Source organism: Argopecten irradians, chromosome 16, assembly GCF_041381155.1.
Source record: "Argopecten irradians isolate NY chromosome 16, Ai_NY, whole genome shotgun sequence".
NCBI lineage: Eukaryota > Metazoa > Mollusca > Bivalvia > Pectinida > Pectinidae > Argopecten > Argopecten irradians.
In genome coordinates, this window is record NC_091149.1 from 11,344,227 (window position 1) to 11,359,136 (window position 14,910).

The 14,910-nt window shown below is 34.3% G+C and overlaps 1 protein-coding gene across 1 annotated transcript in view; it reads right to left on the bottom strand.

Annotated features, from left to right (window-relative positions):
• Positions 1 to 12,684, bottom strand: part of LOC138310899 (carbohydrate sulfotransferase 15-like) — a 79,142-nt gene extending 66,458 nt beyond the window's left edge. The window contains exon 1 of the mRNA XM_069252225.1: positions 12,410 to 12,684. The gene's annotated coding sequence lies outside the window, so the exon portion shown is untranslated. The remainder of the gene's footprint in view (positions 1 to 12,409) is intronic.
• Between the last annotated feature and the right edge of the window lie 2,226 nt (positions 12,685 to 14,910).

Consider the following 14,910-nt stretch of genomic DNA (forward strand, 5'->3'; position numbering starts at 1 on the left):
TTTATAACCCCTTTAAAATCCATAATTTTTGAAGACAAAAGTTCATACAAGATAGATATGAAAAATCAACACTGTACATACAGGTTTAAAGGCGCTGAAACTTCTGCGCCAAGTAAAAATAAAAATTTCGATTTTTAATGTCCAATATCTCCGCCATTTTGAATCATATGACCTTGAAATTGGTCATTTTATGTGCTTGAGAGCATATTCTTTCATATGCGCCTTTCAAAACATTTCTATGGTAAAGCTCATTTTTGATCTTTGTTTGACCTCATTTGACCCTCTTGCGAATTCTTGACCCAGACATAATCTCTGATAACATGTAGTAAGAAAAAAACGTTCAACATCGCATTCAACCTAAATAATTTTTGAATCACATGACCTTGAAATTAGTCATTTTCTGTGTCTCAGATAATGCTCTTTATCATCCAATTCAAAACACTTCTCTTTGAAATTCATAAATTACGGTAAAATTTACGTTAAAAAGTTAACGAAATGCCATATTCAGAGGGCTATATTTCCGCCATTTTCAAATTCATTACTTTGAAATTAAAACTCTGTACAGAGAATATGCCAATGTCTACATTTACAAAAAAATCAACACCTTACAATAAATGATAAAGCCGCTCAGAGCTCAGAAATTACGTAAAAAAAACAGGAAATGAAACAAATTACCATATTTGGAGAGCTATATTTCCGCCATTTTTCTATATCACCCCTTGAAATTCATAACTTTTGAAGACCAAAGTTCATACATCGTAGGTATGAAAAATCAACACTGAACATACAGGTTTAAAGGCGCTGAAATGCCTGTCGCGAGGACAAAAATAAACTAAAATTTCAGTTTTTGATGTCCTATATCTCCGCCATTTTGAATCATATGACCTTGAAATTGGTCATTTTATGTATCTGGGAGAATGCTCTTCCACATCCAATTCAAAACATTTTTCTTTAAATTTTCATGAATTACGGTAAAATTTACGTTAAAAAATGAACGAAACGCCATATTCGGAGGGCTATATTTCCGCCATTTTCAAATGTATGTCTTTGAAATTAAAGACCTGTACAGACAATAGGTCAAAGTCAACATTTACAAAAAACCAACACCCTACATTAAATGATAAAGGCGCTACGAGCTCACAAATTACGGGGAAAAAAACCCAGGAAATGAAACAAATTACCATATTTGGAGAGCTATATTTCCGCCATTTTTCTATATCACCCCTTGAAATTCATAACTTTTGAAAACAAAAGTTCTTACAACACAGGTACGAAAAATCAACACTGTACATACAGCTTTAAAGGCGCTGAAACGCCTGTCGCAAGGACAAATATAAACTAAAATTTCGGTTTTTGATGTCCTATATCTCCGCCATTTTGAATCATATGACCTTGAAATTAGTCATTTTATGTGTCTGAGAGCATGCTCTTTCACATCCAATTCAAATAAATTTTCTTTGAAATTTCATAAATAACGGTAAAATTTACGTTAAAAAATGAACGAAACGCCATATTCGGAGGGCTATATTTCCTTCATTTTCAGTGTTTTGTCTTTGATATTGAAACCCGTTACAAATAATATGGCAAATTCTACATCTACAAAAAATCAAAATCCTACCTGAAATGATAAAGGCGCTACGAGCTCACAAATTACGGGGAAAAAAAACCAGGAAATGAAACAAATTGCCATATTTGGAGAGCTATATTTCCGCCATTTTTCTATAATTCAATTTTGCTTGTTACGAGCATTTTCATTGGCTTAAAAATTTACTTTATCAGCCCATAAAGGAAAAAATGGCGTCGCCGTTTATAACGTTGCTTCTGATTGGCTAAGATGACGGCGTAATGATTTCATAGACAAAAGAGTCCCAAAATGATTTTTGAATATTGAAGAGATTATCTTTAGTAAATTGAATTATAAGGATTAATTTGAATAGATTTTTTATGTTATGGAGATATAACACAAAAATCTGAGTGTACTCTCATCATAAACCGCTTCGCGGTTTATTTAGAGTACACTCAGATTTTTGTGTTATATCTCCATAACATAAAAAATCTATTCAAGTTAATCCTTAAATATCACCCCTTGAAATTCTTAACTTTCGAAAACAAATGTTCTTACAACACAGGTACGAAAAATCAACACTGTACATACAGGTTTAAAGCCGCTGAAACGCCTGTCGCAAGGACAAATATAAACTAAAATTTCGGTTTTTGATGTCCTATATCTCGGCCATTTTGAATCATATGACCTTGATATTGGTCATTTTATGTATCTGGGAGAATGCTCTTCCACATCCAATTCAAAACATTTTTCTTTAAATTTTCATGAATTACGGTAAAATTTACGTTAAAAAATGAACGAAACGCCATATTCGGAGGGCTATATTTCCGCCATTTTCAAATGTATGTCTTTGAAATTAAAGACCTGTACAGACAATAGGTCAAAGTCAACATTTACAAAAAACCAACACCCTACATTAAATGATAAAGGCGCTACGAGCTCACAAATTACGGGGAAAAAAACCCAGGAAATGAAACAAATTACCATATTTGGAGAGCTATATTTCCGCCATTTTTCTATATCACCCCTTGAAATTCATAACTTTTGAAAACAAAAGTTCTTACAACACAGGTACGAAAAATCAACACTGTACATACAGCTTTAAAGGCGCTGAAACGCCTGTCGCAAGGACAAATATAAACTAAAATTTCGGTTTTTGATGTCCTATATCTCCGCCATTTTGAATCATATGACCTTGAAATTAGTCATTTTATGTGTCTGAGAGCATGCTCTTTCACATCCAATTCAAATAAATTTTCTTTGAAATTTCATAAATAACGGTAAAATTTACGTTAAAAAATGAACGAAACGCCATATTCGGAGGGCTATATTTCCTTCATTTTCAGTGTTTTGTCTTTGATATTGAAACCCGTTACAAATAATATGGCAAATTCTACATCTACAAAAAATCAAAATCCTACCTGAAATGATAAAGGCGCTACGAGCTCACAAATTACGGGGAAAAAAAAACCAGGAAATGAAACAAATTGCCATATTTGGAGAGCTATATTTCCGCCATTTTTCTATAATTCAATTTTGCTTGTTACGAGCATTTTCATTGGCTTAAAAATTTACTTTATCAGCCCATAAAGGAAAAAATGGCGTCGCCGTTTATAACGTTGCTTCTGATTGGCTAAGATGACGGCGTAATGATTTCATAGACAAAAGAGTCCCAAAATGATTTTTGAATATTGAAGAGATTATCTTTAGTAAATTGAATTATAAGGATTAATTTGAATAGATTTTTTATGTTATGGAGATATAACACAAAAATCTGAGTGTACTCTCATCATAAACCGCTTCGCGGTTTATTTAGAGTACACTCAGATTTTTGTGTTATATCTCCATAACATAAAAAATCTATTCAAGTTAATCCTTAAATATCACCCCTTGAAATTCTTAACTTTCGAAAACAAATGTTCTTACAACACAGGTACGAAAAATCAACACTGTACATACAGGTTTAAAGCCGCTGAAACGCCTGTCGCAAGGACAAATATAAACTAAAATTTCGGTTTTTGATGTCCTATATCTCGGCCATTTTGAATCATATGACCTTGATATTGGTCATTTTATGTGTGTGAGAGCATGCTCTTTCACATCCAATTCAAAACAATTTTCTTTGAAATTTCATAAATAACGGTAAAATTTACGTTAAAAAATGAACGAAACGCCATATTCGGAGGGCTATATTTCCGCCATTTTCAGTGTTTTGTCTTTGATATTGAAACTCGTTACAAATAATATGGTAAAGTCTACATCTACAAAAAATCAACACCCTACATTAAATGATAAAGGCGCTACGAGCTCACAAATTACGGTGAAAAATAAGGAAATGGAACAAATTGCCATATTTGGAGAGCTATATTTCCGCCATTTTTCTATATAACCCCTTTGAAATTCATAACTTTTGAAGACAATAGTTCATACAACAGAGGTATGAAAAATCCACACTGTACATACAGGTTTAAAGGCGCTGAAACGTCTCGTGCAGGGAAAAATAAAAATTCAAATTTCGATTTTTGATGTCCAATATCTCCGCCATTTTGAATCATATGACCTTGAAATTAGTCATTTTATGTGTCTGAGAGCATGCTCTTTCACATCCAATTCAAAACATTTCTCTTGGAAATTTCTAAAATTACGGTAAAATGTACGTTAAAAAATGAACGAAACGCCATATTCCGAGAGCTATTTTTCCACCATTTTCAAATCGATGACTTTGAAATTACAAGCCTGTACAGACAATATGCCAAAGTCTACATTTACGAAAAATCAACACCCTACATTAAATGACAAAGGCCCTACAAGCTCACAAATTACGGTGAAAAATAAGAAAATGGAACAAATTGCCATATTTTAGAGCTATATTTCCGCCATTTTTCTATATATAGGGATTGGATTTCGTTTTTATGTTAACCATGCTTGTATGGAGCAATTCCTCTAAGAATATATTCTATGGGGCGCGTTAGTGACGTAATTATTCAAGAAAAGTCGGTCAAAAGTGGGAGGAGCTTACTCAATTGAACAGCGAATGATGACGCTGCACGTAAGGTAGAATTATTCATCCGCGACGACAAAAAGGTTCAATATTTTAGTGTAAAATAAACATGACAAACAAAGTAAATTTCAGAGATAATTTTATTTAATCAGATTAGAACTTTAAATAGGTATTAAATTTTGCAAAAAGTTCATATATAGCGTAATAACATAAAGTATTTGTTCTCGGCCACATGTGTGAACTCGGTGACCGTTATTGTGCAGCGAGGCGAGGCTGACGCACGCTTACACAGTGGAGTTTTCCGAAGTTGTCAAAACACCAGTGTTCAAGTAGCTAAATTTGTTTGAGATTGTCGTCTGACTTGACGATATTACATCCTTCGGCGCCATGTGATTATATAATCTACGCTTATATCCATCGCCATCTAGGCTATAGATGGAACAACTTCACTTGTGTTCGATGGATGTATTTGTGGTGACGCGTAACTGTCAACACGTGGATTACTAGCGGTGCATGTTTTATAATACACATGATTAAATTCTCAAAAAACAAAGAGAAGAGGATATGTTTATAACTGACCTCTATCAGGAGGTCTCACGCCCGTCCACCCAAAAGACTAGATCGTATGAGGAACACAGACACAGAGGTAATGTTTACATTTGACACCCATCATTTTTAACAAAAATGAAAGCACGTCGCCCCGGTCGGGATATTTTTCCGTTTCTTTATACAATTGTTAATTTAAGAATTGTTTGAATCATATATAAATACAAAACATGTATTTAATAACAAAATCGGCTAGTATTAGCGTATAGTGACCAAGCATAGCAAGTGTAAATATAACCCCTTGAAATTCATAAGTTTTCAAAACAAAAGTTCATACAACACAGGTACGAAAGATCAAGACTGTACATTCAGGTTTAAAGGCGCTGAAACGTCTCGTGCAGGGACAAATATAAACTAAAATTTCGATTTTTGATGTTCAATATCTCCGCCATTTTGAATCATATGACCTTGAAATTGGTCATTTTATGTACCGGAGAGCATACTCTTGCATATGCATCCTTCGAAACATTTCTATGTTAAAGTTCATTTTTGATCTTTGTTTGACCTCATTTGACCCTCTAGCGAACTCATGACCTAGATATAATCTCTGATAACATGTAATGAGAAAAAAGTTTAAATATCGCGATCTACCTGAATAACTAAACATGGATGATGTACAGCGTATAGTTATGAAGTTATGAGCGTTTAAAGTTCGTTCGAAAAAAGTATTTTTTACGTCTGTGACCTTGACCTTGAACATTTTTGTAAAAAATCGAACGTACATTTCAAGATCTTATGTACATTCATAACGTGTCCAAAGTTGAGCGTCGTACCTTATTCCGTTCCTGAGATATCCTGCTAACAAGATTTGTGGAAATAAGAAAAAAAAAGAAAAATAATAAGAAGAAACTAGATTTGATCGCGATCAAAACACGGGATTTCCACCTATGTAATGATATAAGTAATGTTAGCGAAAAGACGATCGCTATAATATTTTTCTCTTCGTATAAAATCTAACTATCTGTAATGAACGAACAAACGGTCGAAAGAACGAACAAACGCAAGCCCGAAAGAAGGAAGAAAACAATAACTATCGAACGAAAAGAGCAAACAAACAAAAAGGGAAAGAAAGAACGAATATAATGATTATATACACAATGTATCTGGTTGAACACGGGTATCAACGTGTCCTTCCTTCCACCCGTCTTTTCGTCAGCCTGTGCACACGTCCGGTCATAGACAGGACACACTTCATCATGTTCATATACCATGAACATACTTCCAGATATGATTTTATTAAGTCAGACAAACAAACAAACAAACACGCGAAAACATGAATTAATGGATAGACTGACGAACAGATGGAAGGACAGACACGCATGATATGATGTTCACAATTAACACACATGAACTAACAAACAGCGCTGAAAAAGTTGAAAGTAAGAACGCATTACGATGAAATTAATATACACATAAATAACACATAAATAAAATGGCATATTTTTTGCGTACTGTAAAGATACAGTAAAATCTCAAGTAGTCGTTTAGTTGATGTTATCACTTACAAGGTTTTTAAGTTTTGAATTTTCTTTTTCAAATTACATTTTAATGGAACCGATGCATTAAAATCAACTGAATGGATCGCTGCCTGTCGTGTGAAACATACATTTGTATTGAAAGAATCACTGCCTGTGATGAGATATTAGAGTATAATATATCTATAAATGAAATCTCAACTTTTTGTGTGATTTATGTGAAATGAAGCCGCCACTTAAAACAAATTTTGTTTTTATGTGGTTATTAACAAGCAACACTGCGCGTCTTAGTACGCTTTTAGAATGTTTTTTGGCTAATATATAGTCAGCTCGCGATACCTCTTAAAAACGTGAAATCGTAGGAAAGATTTGGCCTACGCTACGTCAGCGGCAAATTTCTAATACATCGTCCATACAATGCCGGGAAAACGATACCTATTCATCGGGATCATATGTACCCCATTGTCCCCATATTATATCTCATTTGTGAAATTAAACAACTCTGCACAATGAAATACTTCTGGACCCTTCTATTTCACACATTTGCAATGGCCGCCGACTACATATTTAGTTGAGTAAATTTGAAGCCACGTGTAGTTGAGAGGTAAAGAAAATGGTAGCCACGTGTATGCTACCAGCGATGTTCGTGTTCAATTTGAATATATTTGACAAAATGTCGTGTATGTTGACAATGATTCCACTATAACAACTTCAGGTGGCTGGCATTTTGTTTACCTCTCAATAGACAGTCTATTCATCTGTCTGCCGGCACGAAATGACAGGACACACACTGCGTACAGAACGCGCATACTTTGAGATACATTTCATTAAGTCATACAGACAAACAAACAAACACACGATTCACGAACAAACGAATGATGGATGGAGGGATGGACAGGTAGACACGCACGATCAACTTCGCTAGCCAAGTGTATTACCCTTGGCTAGCGAAGTTGACGCACGATAACGATCACAATTTGCACACAAGGACGTACGAACAGTGCTGACAAGTAAATGCTGAGCCAATCAGCGGGAGTCTGGTGAGAAAAACAAGTTCCCTATTTTAGTGGAATTTGAGTTGAAAAGTTTTGGAAATGTGTATTGATATTTTCATATTGTCATATCCTATATTTCAAACATACAGAAACTACTGATTTTTTTATACTGGGATTTTTATAATGTTTCAGTAAATGTATATAGGTTTCTGGCTCTATCTGGATCTTCAGAAGATTTTTTTAATCTGAATTTTAATTTGACTCTTTGGCTCCGCCTTATATGTACCTTTTGAACTTCTAAATGTATTCCGAATCTTTTACCAAATTACAGCTGTGTCATGGACGTGAGGTTGGGTTGGAGAACTCAGTCTACATTTCTTTAATCTTCACAACAGAAAAAAAACCAACAACAAAAAACACATCTATTTGGTTCCAAGTCTACTTTCATTCTCTTTTTTATATGAAGACCAAGGGGAATAACTGGTACAATTAGAGTTAAAATTATCTCCCTTTGACCACATTATGTAATCTTATCACATTCATACATACAAAACATGCCCTCACATAAAATAAAATTGGGCTTACACAATTTTATCCATGCGTGATTAAGATTAGAAAGAGCTTTGATGCAGAATAAACAAGAAAGAAAACAGGTAGAGAAAAGTGTCTTGTTTTAAATAGAACTTTAAGATTTTGCTGCCTTCTCACAGCAATACATGTTTCAGTATCCGTACACGGCGTGTCACGGTGATGTGTGTGTGAGTGACAAAAACTTTTGATAAATAACGTTGATAACGGTGATATTATGACCATTGAAGTGTTATATCTCCGCCATTTTGAATCATATGACCTTGAAATTAATCATTATATATGTCTAAGAACATTCTCTTTCATATACATATGTACAATCTTCAGAACATTTTTATCCTAAATCTCATAAAATGGTAAAATTTACGTTAAAAATTGAACGAAATGACATATTCGGAGGGCTATATTTCCTTCATTTTCTAATGCATGACTTTAAAATTAAAACCCTGTACAGACAATATGCCAATATCTCCATTTACAAAAAATCAGGAAATGGAACAAATTGCCATATTTGGAGAGCTATATTTCCGCCATTTTTCTATATGACCCATTTAAAATCCATAAATTTTGCAGACAAAAGTTCATAAAACATAGATATGAAAAATCAACACTGTACATACAGGTTTAAAGGCGCTGAAACGTCTGCCGCAAGGACAAATAGATATTAAAATTTCGATTTTTGATGTCCTATATATCCGCCATTTTGAATAATATGGCTTTGAAATTAGTCATTTTATGTGCTTTAGAGCATGTTCTTTCATATGCGCTCTTCAAAACATTTCTATGGTAAAGTTCATTTTTGACCTTTGTTTGACCTCATTGAACCCTCTAGCGAATTCTTGACCCAGACATAATCTCTGATAACATGTAGTAAGAAAAAAAACGTTCAACATCGCATTCAACCTAAATAATTTTTGAATCACATGACCTTGAAATTAGTCATTTTCTGTGTCTCAGATAATGCTCTTTAACATCCAATTCAAAACACTTCTCTTTGAAATTCATAAATTACGGTAAAATTTACGTTAAAAAACGAAATGCCATATTCAGAGGGCTATATTTCCGCCATTTTCAAATTCATTACTTTGAAATTAAAACTCTGTACAGAGAATATGCCAATGTCTACATTTACAAAAAAATCAACACCTTACAATAAATGATAAAGCCGCTAAGAGCTCAGAAATTACGTAAAAAAACCAGGAAATGAAACAAATTACCATATTTGGAGAGCTATATTTCCGCAATTTTTCTATATCACCCCTTGAAATTCATAACTTTTGAAGACCAAAGTTCATACAACGTAGGTATGAAAAATCAACACTGTACATACAGGTTTAAAGGCGCTGAAATGCCTGTCGCAAGGACAAAAATAAACTAAAATTTCAGTTTTTGATGTCCTATATCTCCGCCATTTTGAATCATATGACCTTGAAATTGGTCATTTTATGTATCTGAGAGAATGCTCTTCCACATCCAATTCAAAACATTTTTCTTTAAATTTTCATGAATTACTGTAAAAATTTACGTTAAAAAATGAACGAAACGCCATATTCGGAGGGCTATATTTCCGCCATTTTCAAATGTATGTCTTTGAAATTAAAGACCTGTACAGACAATAGGTCAAAGTCAACATTTACAAAAAACCAACACCCTACATTAAATGATAAAGGCGCTACGAGCTCACAAATTACGGGAAAAAAAACCAGGAAATGAAACAAATTACCATATTTGGAGAGCTATATTTCCGCCATTTTTCTATATCACCCCTTGAAATTCATAACTTTTGAAAACAAAAGTTCTTACAACACAGGTACGAAAAATCAACACTGTACATACAGGTTTAAAGGCGCTGAAACGCCTGTCGCAAGGACAAATATAAACTAAAATTTCGGTTTTTGATGTCCTATATCTCCGCCATTTTGAATCATATGACCTTGAAATTGGTCATTTTATGTGTCTGAGAGCATGCTCTTTCACATCCAATTCAAAACAATTTTCTTTGAAATTTCATAAATAACGGTAAAATTTACTTTAAAAAATGAACGAAACGCCATATTCGGAGGGCTACATTTCCGCCATTTTCAGTGCTTTGTCTTTGAAATTGAAACCCGATACAGATAATATGTTAAAGTCTACATTTGCAAAAAAATCAACACCCTACATTAAATTATGAAGGCGCTACGAGCACACAAATTACGTTGAAAAATAAGGAAATGGAACAAATTGCCATATTTGGAGAGCTATATTTCCGCCATTTTTTCTATATAATCCCTTTAAAACCCATAACTTTTGAAGACAAAAGTTCATACAACAGCGGTATGAAAAATCAACACCGTACATACAGGTATTAAGGCGCTGAAACGTCTCGGGCAGGGGCAAATATAAATTAAAATTTCGATTTTTGATGTCCTATATCTCCGCCATTTTGGATCATATGACCTTCAATTTGGTCATTTTATGTGCCTGAGAACATGCTCTTTCATATGCACCCTTCGAAACATTTCTATGGTAAAGTTCATTTTTGACCTTTGTTTGACCTCTTTTAATCCCCTAGTGAACTCGTGACCTTGACATAATTTCTGATAACATGTAATGAGAAAAAAAACGTGAATTATCGTGATCTACATGGAGAATGAAACGTACATGTTGTGTAGCGTACGGTTATGAAATTATGAGCGTTTAAAGTTCGTTCGAAAAAAGCAGTTTTTTACGTCTGTGACCTTGACCTTGAACGTTATCCTCCAAAATCGAGAGTACATTTTAAGAACTCATATACGTACATAACGTCTCCAAATTTCAGCGCTCTACACCTCTTATTTATTACGAAGATGTCGTTTAAAGATTTAAAGCTTTTTGAACCCTGCGACCTTGAATGAATGTCAAGGTCAATAAAACAGCATAAGTTCTGTAGACATTCCTCCATGCTATGTCTATACAAAAATTCAAGCATGTATGTTAAGTATTAAAGGCGCTGAAACCTTTAATATTTTTGGCGGGAAAACGCCAAAATAGCCTTTTTTCAAAGGCCTATATCTCCGCCATTTTGGATCTCATGACCTTAAAACTTGTCATTATATATTTCTGAGGGCATGCCCTTTCATATCCAACTTTCAAAATTTTTCTGTGGTGAATTTCGTTTTTGACCTTTGTTTGACCCCGTAGCGAACTCTTGACCTTGACATAATCTCTGATAGAATGGCATGGGAAAAGCATGCGCAATGTCACGATCTGTCTAAATAACAATAACGGTAATGAAGTTATGAGCGTTTAAACTTCGTTCCAAAAAATTGTTTTTTTACGTCTGTGACCTTGACCTTGAACATTTTTGTAAAAAATCGAACGTAAATTTCAAGATCTTATGTACATTCATAACGTGTCCAAAGTTGAGCGTCGTACCTTATTTCGTTCCTGAGATATCCTGCTAACAAGATTTGTGGGAAAAAAAAAAAAATAAGAAAAAAAAAAAAAAAATAATAAGAAAAAACATAACAATAACAATAGGGATTTCCATCCTCAATGGAAATCCCTAAAAACAGAACAATAACAATAGGGATTTCCATCCTGAATGGAAATCCCTAACAATAGGGATTTCCATCCGTAAATGGAAATCCCTAAAAACATAACAATTACAATAGGGATTTCCATCCGTAAATGGAAATCCCTAATAAGAATGGAAATCCCTAATTATTTTACATTCTTTGTTATAATAATTTTGTTATTCATTATGATGCATTATCAGAAACATTCTGGCCTCATTAACCAATATTGATCCATCGATATTAAATCAGCCAACTGTTGGGTGAAAATACCGTTTTGAATAACTTGAAGGCAGAACTATTCAGTTTAACACATAATTGTCAAAGCCATGTCTGTTGTTTTCCGCTATGCAGTAACATAATTATTTTTGTCAATATTTACAAAAATGTCGTCAATGAAATCAAAATTTCCTGACACTATAAATGCAATCCATTCACTGTTAAACTATTAGATCTGTGATTTCAGTCTTCAAATCATTAACTTTTACAGTAATAATATTGACTGCACTCACCGCGAACTGCTTGCTCAAACTGCAGTCGCATAACAGCTGATCAAACAATCCATACAACTAGGCCTACATTCATATGTTAAACAGGACAACAATTTAATCATACAATCAAGCAACGTATAAACAGAAACTTACCCTTAAAACGTCATCTGTAGACTCTAGTCAACTGTCAGTTTACGAGCCTTTTTTCAAATTTTCAAACCATAATTTGAACGCTTGCTTCAATGTTGTCAGGGAGTCCCGATCATGAACAGACAAGATTCGTTACAAAAACATTCATAATAGGACGACCGCAACATCTATCTCCAAATATTATATCTAATAATATATTAGGCCTAATATCCACCGATTCACAAGTAATTTATTAATGATTACACATCTACGTACCTGATACTGCCGATTGAAACCGACCATCGGGGCGGTTCTAAACGCCCAACCGGATACACACGTTACACATATCTGGTAGGGGTGCAATAGTCGTACGGCATGTCTTTGTGCGATCGAGACGCTACAAACAGTTCATTTGACTGTTTCACTCTTTGGGTGCAATCTCTAACAACTGTTAATGCATAAATTATAGATGTATTTTAAATTATTTAGGTATTTCAACAGAAAAAATCATGAACATGACTTATTTTTAAATGGCAAATTTGCCTGTTCAATCGGTCAGAATAGTTCTGAAGGAAGGCGTGCACACCTCGAAATAGCTCGTCTATTGTTGTATTTTACCGATAAACTTGCAAAATACCACCATTATTCAAGGCTGTATTAATAAATGATTTACAGGTATCAATATTAAATTTATTTACATTTGTTATGATGTCATCTAGTTGATCAAATGAACAAAAAAATATGTCTTGATGTGCAGTGATAAAAGCATCATTTAGACCCGCAATATTCGCTGTTTTGTAATCCCATGTAATTCTTACTTAGGACTGTTGTCTAGGCACTTTGTATTTTAATTTACAGTGTATGGTACAATGATCGAGCTCGCAGAGCGGGGAATTAACTCCACGATGTACAACAAAATGTGGTTTATCAACAAAAAATAGATCAAGTATGTAGGCAGATGTATTTGTAATGTGAGTTGGTTGGTCTATTATTTGGTACATGCTATTTTGTTTAGATATGTTTAACATGCGTTGTCCTATTTCACTATTGGTGCGTTGACTGTTCCAAGATAAACATCTGTTATTAAAGTCACCGACAAGGACAATATTTAACGGATTTTCAGACTGCATGGTTTGAAGGTTGTCAGCAAAACAGGTAAGGAAAGCATTTTTAGTTTTGGCATCTTGGTTGGGTGGTCTATGTAATGTGCCAAGGAAGATATTACCCGACTGGTGGTATATTTCTAGGATAATACATTCGATATTATTTGAATCGGAATCTACACGACATTTACAGGTAATGGTTACACGAATGTAAATTGGTTACAGCTCCACTATGTCTATTTCTATAATTTCCGGTGTATCTCAGCCAGGGGAAAGAACCCAGAGCCTACCCCACCGGGGCGAGCGCTCACTCTTGAATGCAGTGCGTGGATGTCTGTATGCTTTATAACGCTGCGGTTATTCGTGTTGTGTCTGTTTGCAATTGTGGAAATGCTTGTGGGAGACACTAAAGCGTATTGAAATGTTTCAGCGATTTATTGAAGATATTGAATAGGAACAAACCTCACCGGTGGTCGGCGGGGGGGGGGGGGGGGGGGGGTTAATTGTTGATTGTTCGTAAATTTGTGATTTGTGAGCTCGTAGCGACTTTATCATTTGATGTAGGGTATCGAGTTTTCGTAGATATAGACTTTAGAATGTTGTCTACAAAGGTTGTAGTTTCAATGTCATAACTTTTAAAATGACGTAAATGTTACCATGATTTATGACATTTCCGATAGAAATGTTTTGCAGATATGGTATGAAAGAGCATGCTCTCAGGCACATAAAGTGACCAATTTAGAGGTCATATCAATCAAAATGGCGGAGATATAGGGTATTGATTTTTTTTACCTTAATGCAGATATTTTCAGTGCCTTTTAAACTAGATGTCGTGTTGATTTTTCGCACATTTATTGTTTAACCTTTTTTTAAGCCATCTGACCCGTGCGTAAACTTTTCATTCAAACGATTTCTTCTCAATAACCGAAAGGCCTAGGGTACTGATATTTGGCCTGTAGCATGCTGGGATGAAGGTCTACCAAGTTTTTTTCATATAAATGACCTTGCCTTTCATTTAAGGTCACATGGGTCAAATAGGCTGCAATATTGAAATGACTTCTTGTGAATAACTTAGAGGTCTAGATACCTGATATTGAGTCTGTGGCATGCTGGGATGAAAGGCTATCATATTTGTTCAAAAACATAACCTAGACCTTCATTCAAGGTCACAGGAGTCTAAGAATTGTTTATATCTATCAAAAACTAAACTAATATGTTTGATCGTGTGGTGACAGGGATCATAGAAACCATGTGCAGCTGGATATACAATCATCATTTTATTCGTCCTATTGTTCTTTATTCCGTTCGTACATTGCTATTTTTTTTCTTTTGTTTGTTTGGCAGTTATGTCCTTCTCCCGTGCTTGCTTTTGTTCGTTCATCAAATCTAATCAAAGCAAAGCGAAAATATATGAATAAAACA